The sequence below is a fragment of the Notothenia rossii genome (genome assembly GCF_949606895.1).
Source record: "Notothenia rossii genome assembly, chromosome: 5".
In the NCBI taxonomy this organism is placed as follows: domain Eukaryota; kingdom Metazoa; phylum Chordata; class Actinopteri; order Perciformes; family Nototheniidae; genus Notothenia; species Notothenia rossii.
The window spans coordinates 43,654,665-43,661,171 of NC_136903.1; positions in this window are offsets into that span (position 1 = coordinate 43,654,665).

Genomic DNA, 6,507 nt, shown 5'->3' on the forward strand with positions numbered 1-6,507 from the left:
GAAAGCACGGGCCGACGATTACAGAAAGCAACTGGAGGAGAGAGCAACTGATGAGAAAAGCAGAGATGATGGTAGTAAGGACAGTCAGGATAGTAAGGGGGACTATCACCAGGAAGCGGAAGAATTACTGAGATGGGAGAAGGAAGAAATATAATGAGAAAGTCAGACCAGAATGAATAGAGAGCAAGAGGGCGGTAGCCAACAACAAACCGGTGGGGAATGGTACGGTGACAGTTCTCCATCAGAATGAGGGCAGTTTGTGTGATGTGCCGTTCCAAGAACGGAAGGCACAAACAGGCCATTTCTCACTAGGAGATGTGCATGCACTGGTTGACAAAATGCCGCTACCTATTGAGGGAGGGAGACATTGGATGAGAAAGTTTGCTGATATGTCAGTAGGACAAACAATCTGCCTTGGAGATTTCAGGAGGATATTAGCACAACAGACTTCCAGCCATGACGTAAAGAAAGTTGAGGAAAGATCAGGAACAGTAAGAATGACCGATAACCGGCCTATCTCTTCCGACAACATACACAGCTTCCTGAGGTTGGCAATGAGAGAACATTTCCCACAGACAGGAGGAGGTTACGGCTCACTATCTTTCACGTTCACACCTGGAGAGGCCGCAGCAACCATGTTGCTCAGGTCACGCCAACAATACATAGTGTCTCCTGACAGTAGTCCAGAAAGTAGTGACCAACATATGCAGATGTTCCATAAAGCAATATTGGCAGCAGTACCTTCCGAGATTAAAGCTCTTATGGAGGACAACCCAGAAGTGGATCTACTAACCACGCATACATGGGAGCGTCATCTGGGCCATCATTTAGGCCAATTTAACAAACAACTCACAAAGAATAAAACCGAGGAAGAAGAGTTGAGAGTGCAACTACTCCGTACTCAGCTAGAAATAGCCCGTAAAACAGTTCAAAATGAGAAGAAAAGTGCCAAACAGCTGATTGTTCATCCTGTGGCGCCAGCAGAGCAGGCACCGGGGCCGCAAAACCCAAAAGGGGGTTTTCCCGACCAAGGTCCATTCTATAACCAGCCCCAATATGGCTACAATAATGTTTTTCAGCAACAGAGGGGCGGGTTCAGAGGCAGAGCTAGAGGTAGAGGAGGGTTTCAAACAGCTCCAGGAGTGTACCAATATCAACAGAGGGTGTGCTTCACCTGTGGACAGGCCGACCACTGGTACAAGCAGTGCCCACAGGGAACCCCACCACAGGGAGGGCGGGGACAAGGGGGACAGAGAGGGCATGTACAAGGGTACAGAGCAGACATGCAGTATTTCCAGAAACCCCATGAGGCAGCCCCACAGGCCCAACACCAAGACCAGGATCACGTTGCACCAAATGCGATGGCTGCCCCCTATGGCCAGTTTTTCCTGTACGAACAAGACTGTTACCCACCACAATGAGGTCGCCCAGGGAACCCTGAATGTATGGGCCTGGCGGATCCTTACATGGACATGACTGTAAAAGACTCAAAGTTACCATTCCTTGTTGATTCAGGAGCTAGATATTCAACTATCAACTCGCCCGTTTTTCAACACATCCATGTCAAGTAATACAGTCTCAGTCATAGGGTTTTCGGGAGAAATAGAGCAAGTACCGCTCTCTACGCCATTAACCACCAGAATAGCGGGCCAGCTATTTTTCCATCAGTACATTCTGGCACCCCAAAGTCCGGCTAACCTCATGGGGCGGGATGTTCTTATCAAAGCTAATGCCTCCGTCCTCTGTTCCCCCGACGGACTAATAATATCGTTCCCAGATGGCACTCGCCTCAATTGTTCACTATCAAACTATCAACCATAAAGTCAGGTTCTCAAATGATGTTGGCCCAATCCACTGCAGCAGAAGCAACTCAGTATGCCACTATATACTGGGGGTTGCTCGACAGGCCCCAAGAAAAGACACCGGGACTATTTTCCATTTTTCAACAATGGAAGCCGTGGATTAACCTCCTCAGGCCTTATGGTTCCCCTCCAGATCCTCTCCATCTGACGCTGAATTATGATAGAATGGAGGACCAAAGTTATGCATATGCGTATGACGCAGAGGTGGCTATGTCCATTTGGGACGTAACCACAACCAATTTATTTGTGGGACAAGCGGGGGTGGCTGCATCTGTTGAACTCACTGATGAACAACTTTATTGGTACCGTATGTCAGCTGAAGCCACACCACACATTTCATTAGCTATCAGGAAGGGCTATGAAGCCAGGGAACTTGGTCCTATGGTGAAGACACTGCTAGAAGTCGAGGATTGGGAAACCAACACAAATAGCAGCACTCACATACTCTCCCTCACACAAAGCTTATGCTCTAAAAATCTGCACAGAAGAATGCATCTTCATGGAGAGACACGAAGTGGAGAGACATCACGTTAGAGAAAAAACTGACCATTCATTCACTGATGACATGTTGCTTGACCTCCCACCTGACCTGTGGGCATCTGATTCTCATGACGTAGGTTTCTGCTCAAAGGCTGCACCAATAACATTTGAGGTGAGCAGCACTATGCCTATAAATCTATCACAGTACCCTGTTAAACCACAGGCCAAAGGGGGTATCAGCAAGGCAGTTGAGGGACTGAAGAGAGCGGGGGTGTTGGAACCCTCACAAAGCGAGTGGAACACTCCAATACTCCCGGTATCAAAACCTAGCGGGGAGTACAGAATGGCTCATGATTTAAGGACCATTAATGCTATTACAACTACAGCTCTGGTACCAGTTCCTAACCCATACACGGCTATTTGTAATATCACACCTGAACATACATGGTTCACCTGTATTGACCTGGCCAACGCTTTCTTCTGCATACCTCTGGCGGAGAAAATGAGGCCTATTTTTTCATTTACAATAGGAGGGGAAAAACTACAGTACACGAGACTGCCCCAAGGCTTCAGTCTGTCTCCAGGAATATTTAACAAAATACTCAGGGAACAGCTAGATGGCGTTTCATTACCAGAGGGGGTGGTGTTGATCCAGTATGTAGATGACCTTCTCATTGCAGCACCCTCCGCAGCCTCTTGTTTAGAGGCCACCAGGAACCTACTGGTTCGCCTCCACGCAACAGGGTTCAAGGTCTCCAAGAAAAAGCTAAAATTCACCCGTAAAGAGGTGACATTTTTGGGCAGAGTTATCTCTCCAGCAGGTACAGGCATGTCAGCAACACATCAGGAGGTTATATTGCATCACCCAAAACCCAGGACAGTCAAAGACATGTTATCTTTTCTGGGTCTCACAGGCTACAGCAGACACTACATCCCAGAGTATAACCCAAGAACAGCTGTACTGAGAACACTGATCAATGAGAAAGGCATGCGCAATCTCACTGCCACACTGGCCTGGACACAAGCTGCAGAAGCTGCGTTCATTTCTCTCAAACAATCCATGTCCCAGGTCACCGCCTCTGCATCCTATGCATTGCCATTTTTCCTTGATGTTTCTGAAAATGAAAACACAGTAAATGGTGTTCTATTTCAGAAAAAGGGAGGATGTAGGTCAATACTGATGTACATTAGTATTACACTGGACAGAGTGGAGAACAGGGAACCTCCATGCACAAGACATGCAGCAGGTACAGCACGTATCTTAAACAAAATTTCACACATTGTGATGAGACACCCTTTGACAGTACTGACAACACATAGCATTGTCTCTTTTGTGAACTCAAGTGCATTCACAATGACTTCCACAAGACAGACCAGGTTAGAGAAAACTCTGACGCAAGCACACATCACCAACACACATGAAGGAGTTAACAGCGCAGACACCATTGGCAGCGGAGAACCCCATAGGTGTGAGGAAAGAATCATCCAGGATGTGAAGCTAAGAATAGATCTCAGAGACGAGCCGATGCCACATGCAGAAAACCTGTTCACAGATGGATGTTGTTTTAGACACCCCACCAAAGGGCTCCAAGCGGCCTACGCAGTCGTGAGTCAGAGAGCTGGGGGAGAGTTTGAGGAAAGATCAACAGGAGAAGTAACAGGGAAAGTCTCAGCACAGTTGGCAGAAGTAATGGGAGTCATTGCAGCATTAGAGCTATCAAAGGGGAAAGATGTAAACATCTATACTGACTCAGCATATGTTCATGGTGTCATACATGTGGAAATGCGCCAATGGATGCGAGCAGGATTTGTAACATCCACCAATACTCCCATCAAACACGAGAAAGAGATCAGAAGGCTTGCAGAAGCAGTAATGTTACGCAACAAACTAGCTTTACTTAAATGTAAAGGTCACAGCACGGCAGACAACTATTTGGCTTGGGGTAACAATGCAGCAGACAAGGCAGCCAAAGCCAAAGCAGGGTATATGTCCCAGCTTCAAATGCTGGTCTCAAAATCTGCTGACTTACTGCCCGCAGTAACAGATGATACTCTTAAAGAAGCTCAAGCAGCAGGGTCTCCTCAAGATAAGACAGTATGGTTAGACAGAGGAGCTACCAACAAAGACGGGATATGGTACTCCCCAGATGGGAGACCAGTGATACCCCCAGGATGGGTAAGATCAATGCTTAAAGAAGCACACGGCCCAACACATTGCGGCAAAACTCAAATGAGCAGACACCTGACTCACTATGATAGCTAATTACCTAGAGGAATGTGTAATTTGCTTAACCCATAACATCAGAGCCACTGTAAAACCAAACCAGGGAAAGTTTCCTTTACCTAAGATGACAGGAGAAGAAATCAGAATTGACTACACTGACATGATTGACACAGTAAGAGGGTTCAGATACTTACTAGTTGTAGTCGATGCATACACAGGTTGGCCAGAAGCTATGCCATGCAGGAGAGAAGATGCAGACTCAGTGATCAAGTTCTTAGTCACGCATTACATTCCACTCCATGGGTTTCCTAGGAAAGTGAGGTCAGACAATGGCAGCCATTTCAAGAACCACGACCTACGCACTGTAGAACAGTCTTTAGGACTAAGACACAGTTTTGGAGCTGTCTATCACCCCCAATCTCAGGGAAAGGTAGAAAGGATGAACCAGAACATCAAACAGAAACTCAGCAAAGCATGTGAGGAGACAGGCATGAAATGGTTGGAGGCCTTGCCTCTGGCTCTCATGTCAATTAGGAGCTCTATTAACAAAGGGACAGGCTTTTCCCCATTTGAGCTGACACATGGCCATCAGTTTCCTGGCCCAGGAGCCTTGAGTGTAGGAAAGGAAGTAGAGGTCCTGAGTCCGAAACCTTATTTCCAGCAGCTTAAGGGATTGGTGTCAGGGTTTTCCACTCAGGTTGCTGATGCCAAAGGGGGACCCGAAAAACACGAGGCCAACACAGCGGAGTTCGTCTGGCTGAAGATCATCCGGCCCAAGTGGCTCAACCCCAGGTTCACCGGCCCCTACAGAGTGACCCAGCGGACATCCCATGCCGTCCGCCTAGAAGGAAAGGGGGACATCTGGTACCACTGGAGCCAGTGTGCAGCGGGGAAATCACCTGGAAGGACCCTCGACAACATCCGGACGGACCTGGCTATCGTCAACGAGGACATCCCTACAGCAGACGACTTGGAAGCTGGCATCAGTGGACTGGAGGAGAAGGACCTCGCGGACATCCCTACAGCAGACGACTCGGAAGCTGGCATCAGCGGACTGGAGGAGAAGGACAACGAGGACATCCCTACAACAGACGGCCCAAAAATCGCCGTCAGCAGGCCGGAGCACGAAGACACAGGACTTCACAGGAAGACAGAGGAACCTACTCCCCTCTGATCAGGTTGCTATAAGCTACACATAGCACCTAATTTACTAACCCATTTTTTGAGGGAAGTGGTATCTTAACCCACAGTTTAAAGTTCTTTTAATAACCCGTTTTTTGAGGGAATTGGTATCTTAACCCACAGTGTAAAGTTATTTTAATAACTCATTTTTGAGGGAAGTGGTATCTTAATCCACAGGTTAAAGTCATTTATTAACCTTTAAGAAGACCCCATTTATAAACCCAAATTTAGGGAATTTGTTTTTGTAAACTCGCATTTAGGGAGTTGTTTTCTAAAAACCCATATTTAAGGGATTTTTCTTTCTTTTTCTTTGCTTTTTTACCTCATGTAGTACCAGGGCTCTCAAGTTTTGAACAGAGTTCAGAGTGAGATTTGGGCAGCGGTGTTTGGTACTCCAACTTCTGTCTCCCCTCAAAGTTCCCATGAAGCCCTCTGTACCGCGAATGTCAACTGGGGGGGGGGGGGTGGTGCTAGTGGAGTATCAAGCCTAGTTTGTTTACAAAATTGCGGCGCAACTTGGTGGGCGGTACCCTGGAAAGAAATCTCTGCGTGAGAAATACAAGGTGTGGGGTGTGAGCGTGTGAATGGAGTGAAATGCGTGTGTCTCACGCCAATTGCGGTTGAATGAACCAGTGGTCCACAGCATTTTTAATAATTTGGGTTTTCACACCATACGTTAGCATAGACGTATACTGACACTAGAAGGGTTGGAGCTAACAGTATAACTATGTATGGTAACTGGAAATGTCTCGCAGGCTT